The sequence below is a fragment of the Anastrepha ludens genome, chromosome 3 (assembly GCF_028408465.1).
Source record: "Anastrepha ludens isolate Willacy chromosome 3, idAnaLude1.1, whole genome shotgun sequence".
In the NCBI taxonomy this organism is placed as follows: Eukaryota; Metazoa; Arthropoda; class Insecta; order Diptera; family Tephritidae; genus Anastrepha; species Anastrepha ludens.
Genome location: NC_071499.1, coordinates 83974288 through 83990337, shown reverse-complemented (window position 1 = coordinate 83990337; position 16050 = coordinate 83974288). Strand labels below are relative to the sequence as shown.

The following is a 16050-nucleotide window of genomic DNA, read 5'->3' as shown; positions in this document are numbered from 1 at the left end:
AAAAATTGAGAATGAATGGGAGGGGAAAAAATCGTTAAAATCTATCATTTTTGGTGCTGCTGATGGCGATAAATTGGCGACAGCCATAGGTGACAATAACAACATCACCAAAAACATGATGAAATCACTGTGAAAAATAGAAAATAGAGAAATAGAACTAGCTGCAAAAAAATTAAATAAAGACTTTAAGAAATACTCATAACTATAATTGCTACGTACAAACGGACGACGCAGTGAGCAATTGAAATATGAAAAAATACATTTGGAGAATAACGACATTATTATTTGTAAGAAAATAAAAAAAGGTAAGCAAAAGTATGTGCACACAGTGATGGAAAAAATTATAGCAACGCCACATTCTTTTGTAAAATTTGTTAAGCTGGAAAAACCAATTTTCATATGCACCCAATAAGCGATTATATTATATTTAGATGGTACAAATTTTTCATAAGTTTTATGCAATTTTGATACACAAGAACAGTATGGCTCCATAATAAAGTTGATATTCAGCGAGACATACTCACATACATATTATATATACCTATGTATTTAAAATAAGTTTTCCAATGCAAATTATAGCGATTTACTGTAAAAATATTTTCCTGTAAAGCTTAAACATTTTTCATTTCGCGTAAGACAACCAGAGCTAGCATATTTTTTGTCTAACTAAAATCTTCCTTACTTCTCAAAACCACATGAAGTTAATAATTCCTCTCTAAGTCAATATAAACCTGTTTTCTTGCTAAACATATGGAACAATTCAAATTCAAATTCACCCACAAATACTAACGAGTACACACACTGGCCACTTAAAAGAGTTTTTCTTTATATCAAAAAAAAAATTTTAATATTTTTAATTTATCACTCTCTCTCAGTATGAATTCGTTGCTTGTGATTATCTTAGTTATTATCTTAACCCATATAAAATAGATCCACAACCGTAGTAGTCGGCTGATTTATTTCCGTAGCTCATTATTACTTCTCGCCATTCAATGAAGTGAGAACGAGAGCTTATGGCGCCCGCCATATGCGAATGGGTTGGTGCGTAACTAATACTTCGTAGGGCCGGGTTTGAAATCTACAATGGAGATGAAACACGAAAATAATAGAAAAGGGTTTTTCTAATAGCGGCCGTCCCTAGACAGGCAGTGAAAGAGAAACCTTTGTCATAAGAAATCATCTGTCGCCTGGAGGCGCTTAAAACTGTAGGTCCATTTCCTGAAGAATTTCAAGACGCACACCATAAATTGGAGGAGGAATTCGACCAAACATCTAACGAAGGTGTACGCTCTAATTACACATACATATATGGTCACTAAAATAGGCACGCTGCCTTTATCTATCGATTTCCTTGCACCGCACGGAAAATTGAAAGCTTTTACTGAAATTTCACTTTTTTTTACAAAAGGCATCACTGCTTCATTGTGACTTTAAATGACCCGTTATAATAAGTTGCGTTATTGGTTGCACAGATTCCGTTATTTTCATAAAATGTAATTTTGCGCGGTCACTAAAATAGGTACTTTGGAATAAATGTTGCATTTTAACTATGAAAAATATGTAATGTAACGTAATGTGGCGGCCGCCGTAGCCGAATGGGTTGGTGCGTGATTACCATTCGGAATTCACAGAGAGGTCGTTGGTTCGAATCTAGGTGAAAACAAAATTAATAAAAACATTTTTCTAATAGCGGTCACCCCTCGGCAGGCAATGGCAAACCTCCGAGTGTATTTCTGCCATGAAAAAGCTCCTCATAAAAATATCTGCCGTTCGGAGTCAGCTTGAAACTGTAGGTCCCTCCATTTGTGGAACAACATCAAGACGCACACCACAAATAGGAGGAGAAGCTCGGCCAAACACCTAACAGAAGTGTACGCGCCAATTATTTATTTATTTATTTTTTTTAACGTAATGTGGCCGGGTATGGGAAAATGGTATAACATACTTTGGAGAGATGAAACAAAAATAAGTTTATTTGGAAATGATACTGGGTGAAATGTTAAACGTCATAAAGGGCAAGAGTTCTCACTACGATGTACAAAAACAAAAAAAAAACACTCAAGCACGGTGCAGGCAACGTAATGATTTGTGGATGCTTCTCTTGGTATGGAGGAGGACCTATTAATCTCATAACCAATAAAGTGGACTAATTTATTTACAAGGATATTTTTCAAGAAATGCTGCTACCATTTGTTGAGGTGAGTATGCCATTTCGGTGGCTTTTTATGTAAGATAATGACCCAAAAACACTTCTCAATATTAGTCCGTGAATGGTTGTTATAAAATAATGTTAAAGTTATGGATTGGCCAAACCAATCACCCTTCCTAAGCACCATTGAAAATGTTTGGAGAGATTTAAAGAAGCGAATTGGTAAAGAAACATTCAAAATAAGATGGATTTATGGCGAAAAATTATGATATTCCAAAGAATTTATTTATTTATGGTATTCCACTCCCATAGAAACTAGCTTTAGGAACGAATACAAGAGTACATAATGTGCTAAATAGCTAGAGCACAGGACTTATTGAATTTTTTTTTGTTTCTTATTTGATTTGAACAATTTTCTTATGGAAAAATAATTAATTTTGCTACACAAGCCTTTTAAATCCAAAATCAAAAAAAAAGCTCAACAAAACAATATACGAGGGGGTTCAATAAGTACCCGTGTTAGAAATGAAGACACCGTGTTTTCAAATTTATTTATTTTTTCAACATAGTCCCCTTTTAGAAAGATACACTTCTTCCTATGCTCCGGCCATTTTTAACCCCTCAAAAAAATAGGATTTGTCAAACTCTCCAAAATACGACTCTGTGTCGGCGATGATTCAATCGTTTTAACTAAATTTTTTTCCCGTGAGCCATTTCTTCAAGTTAGGGAACAAGAAAAAGTCACAGGGAGCCAGATCGGGTGAATACGGGGGATGTGGCAGCAATTTATAACGCAATTCATGCAATTTGGCGGCGGCAACTCCGGATGAAAGTGCTAGTTTCGAAGCACTGCTTCGAAATTAACAGCCGCATCCGCTTGTTGTTGCTTGTGAGCAATCGCAGCACCCATCGGACCGACAATTTTTTCATCGCCGACTTATCTTGTAAACTTTTCGTCGACTTTTTGAATGATGTCCTCGGTAACCACGTCTACCGAGCGTACTGATCGCTCTTCATCAAAAACGGATGTTCGCCCACGTTTAAATTCGTTGAGCCAGTATCTAACTGTGGGCATAGATGGTGAAGCGTCCTCATAAACAGCATTAAACTTTGCTGTTATCTCCTCCAAAAACAAAAAGCGAATTACCGAACGATACTGATCTTTATCCATCTTAGCGAAAATCACGAAACACGTCTTACTCGAATAGCAGTCTGAAATTTATTTTGCCGTCCTTTTATAGATGACAGCACATGATGCTAAGACCAACTTCCCTTAGGAACACCCTCTGTCATCAAACACGGGCACTTATTGAACCGCCCTCGTAAACAAAAAATATCGAGCATTCGTATATAAAACAAAAGCCAGTCCTTTCGAGTTCATAGAAGAGATGCAATGAAATGCTGCATATACTGCAGCAAATTAAAAAAAAAAAACAAGTACAACAAAACAAAGTAGTCATATCCACACTGTTTAATTTACTATTGTATCCAAATTTCCACTCTCAGTTTCGTTGAAAGTGATAACTCCCGCATGACTAGGGTGTGCCAATTGATAATTCAAGCCCAAATTTGAAAATTATCTCAAGGCCGCAATTAAAATGCCAATGTGGCTCGCGCATAAAATGCATGCAAAACATTCCAACAAATATATATACTTGTATACACTTATAGTGTACTCGTATGTACATATATTTTCAAATATTTTGTCGTTCCAGAAAAGCGCAAATAATTTATTGGTTTTATCCGAAAATAGCAACAAGAAAATTACCGCTCGTAATGGCTGGCGTTGGCAAACATTATTATTATTATTATTGCTCGCGAAAAGTATTCAGCAGCAGCACCAGCCAGCACATAGGCATTTGATTTTCCGTTTATTGTTTTTTTTTAAATGGTTTTGTTTGTGTTTTTACTTATTTCAAGCACACAATGATTATTTTGTGTGCGGCATTTTAATCACGCAAATGTAGTTAATTATTCGTTTGTTTTCAGTACGATGGATAAATAAATGAACGCCTCAGCGCCACACAGCGCCCAACGTGTCTCTTGGCTGGACCTGATTTAGGGCGAATATGAGGCGCGTGCTTTCGCAGTTGTTGTTTTTTTTTGCTTTGTTTTGTTTCTTTTTCACGAAACTTTTGCCGCGTATACACCATTACACGCGATCACGCAGTGGTTTGCATAATTTTATATTTATATTTTACTTTTAATTAATTTCAAATTGAATGACTTTGCACGCACGCACAACCGCGAAACGCACAAAAGCGGGCAGCAGTTTTCGTATTTCGTATTAAGTTTTACATTTTTCACCATTCTATGACTATAGACCGACTATGAAGTGTGAGTAATGAAAGTGTGTCGTTAAAACACTTGAAATTAATGTGGTTTATGATTATCATTATTTTCGTGCACTACCGGTCAGTAAAGAAAGCCGCGCGCGCATGCGCAAATTCGTTAGCTACGATCGATCTGTCGATCGACCAACAGACCGATCACCAACCGATCGAACGTCCAACACTTGAAACAATATAATGACTTAGTGAGGTCCAAAAGCATTTTGCAGCATATTCGAACCGCCAAAAGATACCTATCTCAGTATTTGCGCTCACCCAACGTCAAAGAGCACAAATTTGTCAATTGCTTGCGTAGCTTCTAATTTTTACAACCATAGGATTTTTAAATTTTTGGATTTTTTTATTTATTTTTTGTTGTTTTTAATACACTTTTGCTATGACTGAGACGATGATTATTTTCTTGTTTTCTTTTGCTTTGCAATAACGAAAATGGCGAAATTTATTAAAAGGCAAAGTCAGTGTCGCGAACGCAATCGCATTGCAAACGCCGCGCGTTTCGTTGGAGCGCATTTTTCGCGCTTATTTTTCTGATCGTTGCATTTTTGTTACATTTGTTGTTTTTTTCTTTTTGCTTTGGGTGCCAAGTGTCGGCTATCAATGGCCGGTAGTCGCGGTGGTGGCCATTGCCCAACAGCGTTTGATTGGTCCCGCTGCTCATTTGCGCTCACACGCTTGTCACCAAACGCACAGGTTCATGCTGTTGACTGGCCGCAACCACAGCGGCATATACTGCTACGTCAGTCCAATGCCTGTCCAAAGTAGTAGCTCGCGTCAGCAACTTTTGCCTTTGATTTTGATTTGTGTTTATTTTATAAATTTGGTTTTTATTTTGGTTTTTGAGAATTTGTTCGGCAACATTTGGTACAAATTTTTTAAAAATGCATTTTCGATGTACAATAGCTCTTTTGGTAGGTGCGACGTCCAAAGTTAAGTTTATGTTCAGGTGAATGTGTGTATACCTATGCGTGTGTGTGTCAGTTACAATGTATGCAATTAGCTGATGCGCGCGCTATTCGCGCTTTAATGGACTTTTATACCAACGTAGCGAAATATGGAAAGAATAAAATGTTGAAAAAGTTACAAAAATCGCCAAACGCTGCAACAGGTCTATGTTATATACGCGTGTGCACTCCATTTGTGGTTAGGGTTTCCATATCATTTTTTATAAGCAAGCTTGCATGCATACATACATACCTCTAGATTTGGACTAATTAACTCGTAGTTAGCCAATGGTGATGAGTTACAAAGCCGTGGGGGCTGTATTTCGGAACATAGAGATAAATATGTACTATATGAGTACACATAGAAATACATATACTCGAATATGTAGGTGTATATTTTGATATGTAGCTATATTCCTAACAATATTATTGAAAAGCTTCAGTTATTCTTACTTTCCACATAAGAGTTGATCAGAGTATTAAAAGAAAAAAAATTAAATAAAAAACTTCAATATTCATTCTCATTTCAAAGAATAACATTTGGAATCCTCTACATATGAATTTCTTTTTAAGATTCCTGCGATTGGGACATTCTGAGGACCAATGGACACTAAACTGTTAATGGTAGGTCCTTGGCAAAACGGCAATTTTACAGGGCGGTCCATATAGTTGTTTTTGTTTTAATCATATGTTATTTTGACAGTGGCAGCTCTTTCTTGTTGGAAACCTTGACAGAAAGTCAGTGATATATCTCCCGTCAGTATCAGTGTCGTTCTACCAGCTCCTGAAGAAACAATAGTCGGACCGTTCGCCGATGACACTGCCGTACTCATAATTGACTCCTACCCCCATGTGGCCTACCAAAAACTCCAAAATAAATCATTGGGTGAAAGAGTGGCGCAATGAGCCAAACGAGTCAAAATCTTCCCAAATCACTTTTACACTAAATCGAAAAACTTGCCCACTTATTAAGCTCAATAATAATAATCATCCCCTAAGCTAAAGTCACAAAATATCTCGGCACGCATCTTGATAGCAAACTTACATGGAAAACTCATATGTTCAGCAAACGGAAGGTTTTAGAAATAAAACTCAGAAGTATATATTGGTTACTACATTGAAATTTTCTGGTTTCTCTCGAAAGTAACCTCTTACTTACTCAGCCTACACTTTATCTTCAAACCGATATGGACATATGGGTTTCAACTCTAGGGCACCGCAGCAAAATCCAGCATAGAAGTACTTCAAAGATTCCAAGCGAAACCCCTCATAATGATCTGAAACGCCTCTTATTATACGAGTATCACAAATATACAAATTCATCATGATCTCAAAGTACCCACAATAATTGAACAAATAAGGAAATATGCCACATCATACAAAACACGACTCCAATCGCACTCAAACAAAAGTAATTGCAAATCCCATAACCTTCACCAGACTCAAGAGAAAGAATTAAATAGTTGTAAGTAAAAATATTGCTTAATGTTTAAAAAGAAATGAATTTAAAAAATAATATCTCCGCGGCACGAAATAAATCCCTTTACCTTGAACGTTTGGAAATATTGCAATCTTTTTTCCAATGTCACAGTTGTGTAACCCAAACAGTGCCCTTATCGAAAATATGTTGAAACCGTTTATTCTGGCAAAGCGCATTTTCATTTCGGCGGCTATATTACTACTACTATAGAAAAAGCAATGGACCCTCAGAGATTTTGGAGCATTCGTGCGTATGCCCTAATAGATATTTTTGAGCAACAAGCTCGGTAATCAAGTTATGAGCCGTTTCAGCGATGGGAAATGAGCACCCCGGAGCTGCGACTTGACGCCATTCGACTTTTTTGTTGGCTACCGCGCAGCACCAATGTTTGCGAACAATTAATGAACGATTCAGGCCTTTACGGAAAATATGGAATGTGTATTCGTGAGATAGAGCCAGAAACCCTCACCAAAGTCTTGGAAGACTGGGCTAACAGGATACGCTACTGCGAATCCAGTTGAGCTAGTCGCATGAATGAAACTGTGTCCCATGAATAATTTGGATGTTTACTCTTTCAAATAAACTAATAATATATCGACTTGTACTTTTTCATGGATTCATTGAATCAGATTTGTACGAAACACATAATGGGCATAAGATCCTAAAACTATGATTTTCGTAATAAAGCTGATTATTTATAGTTACTGCGCTGGACTAAAACCTTCTAGGAAGAAATACGAAGAAATACTGAACAAAACAGCTTTGACAATTCCTCTGCTATAGGAGTCCAGACATATTTTTAGCGGTATTCCAAGCCTGCCTTTACGTAGGCACTTCGCCACAGAGGTGGAAGATGCAAACTCTTGCGCTTTTACCCAAGGGAAATAAAAAGCCTGGTGAACCCGAGTCTTGCCGACCGATATGCTTACTAGGTACAATGTGAAAAATTCTTGAGAGAATTATTTACAACAGTGTATCATTTTCAGCAGAAGATAAAGGTATTTTATCACATACCAGTTCGGCTTCAGGAAATCCCACTCAACAGTGGATGCTATCAAATACATGGTGGAATTAGCAACAGAAGCCATTGAGTGCGAGTGTTCGCATATAACCCATATTCAAAATGATCCAAGACGTGAGGAGTTCTTAGGCGTCAACAATAACTGAAAACCTTTGAGCTAACCAGCCCCTTTGAGGATATACCTTTTTGACAATCCCGCAGAGAGAGTGATAGATTGTGGAGAGATGTTTAGTATGTAGGTGCAGCTGTGAAGCTATAAGTAGTACATATTGATATGGCGGTAAAGCGGTACTCATTACAGTTTCCTCTGCACAGGCGTCATCCCAAAAACAAAACTCCTCTGCTAGAGCAAACATCTTGACCTATTGAATGGGACACACACCACAAATTATATATTTATTCTTAAGTTGATGATGACGAAGTCCCTCCTGCTGGTGAATAATTACCAAAAATTACTAGTTCCCAACTCAGTATTAAGTGTCACCATATCCTTCAGATATTTTGCAGCAAAGAGGTTAACATTGCCGCTAATTTTTGGGGTATTCGAGCCACTCTGAGTAATAGGAATGAACTTAGCACCATATGTCGTGCTAGCGCAACATTTGTTTTTAGACCGCCTCCTACCAGCTCCGTCGAGTAGATGAATATCACTTTCGTTTACGAAAACGAATGCACAGAAGACCACGGGAATAATAAATCAGTCACCCTCAATTTTCGGTCACAGCACTGCCACCAATTTCGCGTTACCACACGTCGATCAGTAACTTAACACTAAATTTTTCATTTAGCAAGTACGAGAATTCAACCAAAATCCCAGGTATGCCGAACAGCGGCACCGCCAAAAGCATAGATTAGGATCGAAATGACCAACAACCCAGCTATTCGGTTGTTATGAAGGGTATTCGCAACATTGTTGTAAAAAACAGGAGCAACGAAGGCATGGACATTAGACGGAATATATTTCAGTTGTTGATGAAGATTCCCACTGTAGTAGAAAGCTATCACACGTCCACAACGTCATAATGGTAAGGGACACTGACGAAAGAAACTCTAGACAGGCCGACTGGGAAAAATATGGGTACATATTGTATTTAGTTTAAATCTAACTAGTTGGGAAACAAGGTAAAGTGAATAGACTGAGTGACATAATTATACAAAGCCAAGAGGGAAATCCAATACCTCTAGGGAGTTCCATGAGATGGTGCCGTTCCGCATCTAACAAAATGGTTCAAAAAAGATTTGGGTGACCGATTTAGATAATATTTTGACAAATCCCGACTGGGTTTCATGTGGTGGGCAGTGTGTAATTTTGAGGTAAAAGTGCCAGAAAATAAACGATCAAGAGAAACGTCTTTTAAGAACAATCTGTATCTGGGTTTAGCTGTGAGCAGAGTTGTATTTTTTCAATTTTTGTATTTCTTTTTGGCATTTAATTACTACTTTAGATATTTTATATACGCTATTATTGCCAGTATGTTTAGTGACAACATTCAAGGGCCGAGCCCTCATGAAGATATTATTTGCACTATATTGGTGAATGTACATATTTTCGGGCGTTACACGAGTTTCGGGAACTCATCATATCCTCATAGAAGGCATAACAATCGGTGGCTAGGCAACTATCTGCCTTTGAAGTCGTGCAACGTGAATATTTGCAACAAATAAAGAATAGTTTTTAGCTCTTCCGCCGCCATAGCCGAATGGGTTGGTGCGTGACTACCATTCGGAATTCAGAGAGAACGTAGATTGGAATCTCGGTGAAACACCAAAATTAAGAAAAACATTTTTCTGAAATCTCCCAATTGAAGCCGGTTAATCCAACTAGTATGTTCCCCTATTTGAATTAAATTGAGTAGGTATAATAAATTACCTTAATTACCAATGCTTTTGGTTAATTTAATTGAAAATAATCCTAAACGGTAAACTAAAAAAACTGTTTGCTCAACTATGCCAGTCATAGCTTTTTTGGCAGCACCTCACAAGTCATATGTATGTAATATATTCACACTTGCCTATTATCGCACTTATTTATACATATGTAAGCATGTATGTACATATATCGTATGCATCCATTTCGGCTTAAGTGCAAATTTTGGCATTGCAATGCGCAAATGAAGTAATTTTACTAAGCCAACAATTTTCTCACGAATTAAGAATATACCTAAATAAGTTTCCTTCTATGAATAAATGCTAAATGAGATTAAATGTAATTAGGCAGGAAGCTATTGAACCCAAACTAAATGGGCGTTAAATAACTTTTTCAATAAACAGTTTGGCTGTAAAAAAACTAAAAGTTATTTACATAAATATATCCTTTAGCAGGCATACGTTCTAGAGGCATTAGTGAACGCATAACTCTCAAAATTCAATAGGACTTATCTTTATATAAAATGAGATCCCCAATACTGAGGCCCATCTATCGTATGTTTAACACACCTACTTGACCTCTGCCTTATGCGCTGTGAGGCGAAATGGAAAACATACCAGTTGAATAACCTGGCGTCGATTGAGAGGTTTCAACTCTCAATGAGCTTCTGCCAGCAAATACTACAACGAAGCGACTCAGATTTATATCCGGCCAACGACTGTCAGTCCAGTAGCATTCTCCAAACACTTGGGGTGGATGCTTACATTGCTGCAACAACAACGAAGCTGACTAGCTATGTAAAGTATGTGCACGGAAGAAACTGGTGCTGCATAAAAGTACGTTCACATATAAAGGGTTTTCCAATAACAGGTGTTGCAGGTGAATGGATTGCGCTTTCAAGAGATGATTAACAATTTTTTATGGCCGGAATTGGATGGTATTGATCTGGACAACGTTTATTTCCAACAAGACGGCGCTACGTGCCACACATGCAACGAAACCATTGATCTTTTACGGGAAAAGTTTCCGGACCGTGTTATCTCTCGAAGAGGTGATAACAATTGGCAACCGAGAAAGAGAAGGTCGGTCTACGCCAACAGCCCAGTGTCGATTCAAGACCTCAAAGATGGAATTCGTGAGGTTATCGAGGACATAGGGCAGCCACTTTGCAATTCGGTTTTGGAAATTTTCGGGAAACGGATATTATCCTGTAAGTATGGTCGTGGTGGTCATTTGCCTGATGTTATTTTCCACTATTAACGGCATACCTTCCTCTTTATTAAAAAATATCATTTTTCTTTGAATATCAAAATAACACCTCTGATTGGAAACCCCTTTACATTAATTGCCAATAAATCCACAAAATTAATCTACCCATTCACATATGACAGATTACCTCCAAAACTGACAATCAGCTGTCAATACTGTTGTGAAAGGTTTTTCTTCATAGAAATTATTATGATGGAATATTTCGGTGTTTTTGGTTTGTTTAATTATTATTAACTTTAGCTAATTAAGAAGGAGAAGGAATAGCTAATTTACAATAATTGCGCAATTGGCTGTTAATAACAAACAGTTGGAGGAAATCCGTAAGCGACATTTACTGAGGTTGCAAAAAATTATGGCACCAATACGCATGGGACATTCTATATTACATTTTATAATAAGTAATAAGAGGACAAAACGTTTATGGACACAAGTTTTTTTCTGTAAAATGAATCCATAATTAATAATATTTAACAGGCTTTTTATTATAATTATGTCTACAAGCCTGTTTTCTTTGCCGGCATCCATTTCATTTAGTTTTTACTTTGATGTTTCTCCTTACATTCGTAATAATAATTAACGATAACACACGGTTGTATGTCGAAAAGTATGGTTTTTATCTAGGATTATTTTATAATCTCAGATTTTGGGAAGGAAATTTTGTATGGAAAATCTCGCTTTTTAATGACGGATTGGGAGTTAAGCACGAAAAAGTAGATAATCTACTTACATGTGAACGTATTATTAGCAAGAGTAGCTCAGTTAATCATAACTGCACAATAGAAATCAATGCGCATTTAAAAAAGATTAGAATAATTTCGATAAGCACAGTTTGGTGCTTAAAAAATACAACGATAGTTTAATTTAAAAAAGCAAGCCAGTCGCAGAAAGAAAAGATTTCCGTCTCAAGTTAAGAAAAAAAAGTATTAGCCGTTTTCAAGGGAAATCATGGATTTTCAGTAAGAGATGTCAGCAAAAGTGTGAGCATCTTATCATCATATCGCTCATTTATGTACTTCAATAGAGTCATATTAAAAAATACATTTTTTAGCCAAGTACGCAAAAATGACCACAAACTCTTCTTTTATGCTGTGACAGTATCTCATTAGATGAAAATATGGCTTTGCTCTTATTTAGGGAAGCTTAGTAATTTGAAAACTTAAAAAAAAAATTTTTTTTTTGAGTTATGACGCAATTGCAATAAATGAGCGATATGCGTAACAGGTACGCAAATAGCAGAACTACATTCGTATAAGAAGAATGCAGCTGCCAATCGCAACGATAAGCTACATTTTTTGCCGTAATCACATTGGAAATTGCAGCACAATCTTACACATAAATTTGGCTGGGATGTTATGAATGGCAAATCATATCCTTGGGAGAGATGAATTTTTTAACTCTATCAAAAAAGAATAAATAAAGCTCGTAAGTGAAAACATAAGTTCATGCTAAAAAACACCAAACTCTTCGATAAAAATATCGAATTGCAGCTCATCAAAGTAGTGTCGCAAAGGCGCAAAATAAAAAAGGAAATCCTCGTATTTTTCGCCATGAATTAAAACTTTGTTAGCTAGGAATAAAATTTTCATAAAACATTCCATAAATAGCACACTCAAAAGTTTTCTAAAAATTCTGATTAAAAAATTGGAAACTTCAATGAATTTTTCTGAATTTCGCACAAAGTTTGGAACTTTGATTCATATGACTTTTGTTAAAGAATTACCTTATTTTGTAATGAAAATCAGTTAAAATTGTATTAAAGAAATTAAAATCCAAAATTTATAATCACAAAAGATGCGTCTGTTTTTTTGCCTAGCAGATAACTTTTTTTTCAAATTTCGACATACAAGGTACAAAATTATGGTGCCAAATTAATTAATCAAGTGCAACAAGTTTGAATGATTTTCTTTTTTGTTAATTAAATAACACAAAAAGTATAAAAATAATCATTAAGCCACTGTGATTGGGTTAAACTACTTGTATATCATATTCCGTCCACAAAGCTAAGCTACATAAGTAGATTCTATATTTTAAATATATTCCAATTAAAGTTTCATTATTAATCGCAGCGGCACCTTCTGAGTTAAGCTTTTGGGATTCCCTTTTCCCGGCACTAAATTTAAAAAACTTGGAGATAGAATTTCTTTGGGTTCAAATTTAGAATTTTTCCTAATAACATGAAAGTGTATGAATATTAATAAAAATGTTGAAATATTATTAATAAGTACAAGTAGAAGACATATAAATATTATTTAAACAAATATGACAAAATGCCAGTAGTGGAATTTTCCCTTGAAATGAATCTAAACGAAATCTACACACATGTGCACATGTGTTTTTTTTGTATACAAAACAAATATAATGCATATTCATATTCAAAGTAAAATATGCACCGTAAATCGCTTGATTGGCTTAAATTTTAGTGGTGCAGAAGAGCAAGAAATCTTATGAAAGAACGAGAAAATTATAAAAGGAAATATGTTCACGTACTCGCACTTTAAATATATACATACATATATACGTACACATATACGCTACAGTGAGATGAAAATCGTTCACGATGTTCAAATAAAAATATATTAGTTAAACTCCAAACATATTTCGACGAAAACTGAGAACTCCATTAAGGCCGGCGGGCCAATTAAAAGGTCAAAAAAATCGATTTTTTTTTTTCCTGAAATCAATAGCTTAGATATTCAAGAACATGAGACACAAATTTTCAGAGTTAAATTCCAAGTATTTGCAGAGCTACAGAGCCGAGCGTAGTGCGGCGTCGAGCAACCGTGCGCTTATTGTTGTAGTTTGAAGCGCGTTTTCTCGGCTTTTCATTTTCACGATTTTACCTAATTTATGTACACGATTGCAAAAAAACTAAACGAGCTATCCATTTCATTCAAAATGCGTATCTTCAGTATTGTTTTCTTCTCTATGTGAACTAAAAAAAACATCCAAAAACTTTTTTTAAGCGACTTTTTTACCCAGTTGAAGAGTTTTTTTTTTCCTTGAAAAACCACTTTTTTTCTACCTTCCCCAAAAATTCGAATTTTACGTGTTTCTCCCAATTTTCTTAGTTCACATCGAAGATAATTACATCAAAATTAATAATCTTTTTTTTTTTTGTTTTCAGATGAAAATTGCAAGTTGTATCTTGTACAGAAGTTGGATATTTCAGTGGCAAGGCACTCTGGGAATCTATTGATAACTCGGCTTACAATATATTGTTGGAGATTGTACAAATTTTTTTTTTAGTTCAAATATATATTAAACTATCCCCAAAACTTCATTTGGCTAATTGTTTTTTTTCTCATCCTACAACGCTTCGCGAAAACTACTGAATTTAGGACATCTAATTGGCCCGCCGGCCTTAAAATATTATTAAAAAATAAGCCTCATGATCTAATTTATAATTCAATCAAAAAATGTTCCACATGTACACTTAAGACACCAATCAGCTAACACCCAAAGGTCAAATGACCGCCAGCAGTTTCCTCGTTGTTAACAAAAACTCAGCTTATATATACATATGTAGGTATATAAACATTTCTGTAGGAGAGGGTGGGTGTTTGGCCGAGCTCCTTTGGCGCGTGCGTCTTGATGTTTTTCCACAAATGGAGGGGCCTACAGTCTTAAGCCGAGGAGCTTATGAAGAGATTTTTCATGACAGAAATACACTCGGAGATTTGCCATTGCCTGCGGAGGGGCGACCGCTATTAGAAAAACTTTTTATTCATTTTGGTGTTTCAGTAAAGTTCGAACCTACGTTCTCACTGCATTCCGAATGGTAGTCACGCACCAACCCATACAGCTTACGTGGACTATATCTAGGCAACTTTGCCTCAGGACTTGGATCTGCAACCGTATAAAAACGAGATCACAGCTGATGACAAAGACAACGTCGTTTTATCGCTGACTGGGCTTCGATAGAGGACCGCAAAAATAAGATTTTGCGACATTGAGGGATGGATGTACTTATGTAAAATTGCGATACATAAGACGACTTTAAAACCAACGCAAGGTTCTCCAAGTGGCAATGCACCTACAAAAAGTTACTAACTTTTACGTACTTTCAGAAAGCAACGTTAATGAGATATCACCGTGAACGATGAGTACTAGTTACAGATGGTAATTAACTTCTTTTTGTGCAGAACGATATGGACGTAGACGATATATGGTTCCAGCAGGATGGCGTTATGTGCCACACAGCGAACGATTTGAGGGTATGATTACCCCGACAGTCGGTTCTACGTTACCGGAATGACCCGGAAATACTGTATATCCGGCCAAGGACTGTCATTCCAGCAGCTCTCCCCATATATATATGAGGAATGTTTTTGCTGCTGCAACAACAACAACAGGGTATAATTATCTCCAGCGAAGGTTACTTAGATTATCTACCGATATCGTACAATTTAACCCCTCTGAATTTTTCCTTAGACGGTTTTTTTAAGTTGCAGGTACCCTCGAAGCTTAATCCAAGTCCACCTTAGCCGAATAGGTTGATTCGTAACTACCATGCGGAAGTGCACATCACGAAGCACTAATTGTGGAAAAAATTGTATTAACAGCGGTCGCCCCTCAACAGACGATGGCAAGCCACCGAGCGTATTTCTGCCATGAAAAAGCTTCTTATAAAAATAATAGGTCCCTTCTTTTAACATGGAATAACATAGGGACGTACACCGTAAATAGGAGGACGAGCTCAGCTAAACACCCATAAAGGGTGTAAGCGCCAATTATATATATATATATATAAACATATATATAATTAGCATAGCTCGAGTACAAGTGAGAACTAAATCGGCTAACTTCCTTGGGAGTGTATGGAGAACCTATTAACAAAACCCATAAACATATATACGATTTCTATAAATATTTGCTAGACTATAAAACTACATACCAAAAATATTTCTAGAAATTCTAATTAAAAACCGTGGAATTGGAATGAAATGTTTGTGGAATTTTCCTAATGTTTGCA

At 36.3% G+C, this 16050-nt stretch overlaps 1 protein-coding gene across 4 annotated transcripts in view; it reads right to left on the bottom strand.

The window, feature by feature from the left end:
• LOC128858306 (rho-associated protein kinase 1) overlaps nt 1–16050 on the bottom strand; it is a 73490-nt gene that overhangs the window by 46211 nt on the left and 11229 nt on the right. The window lies entirely within an intron of this gene.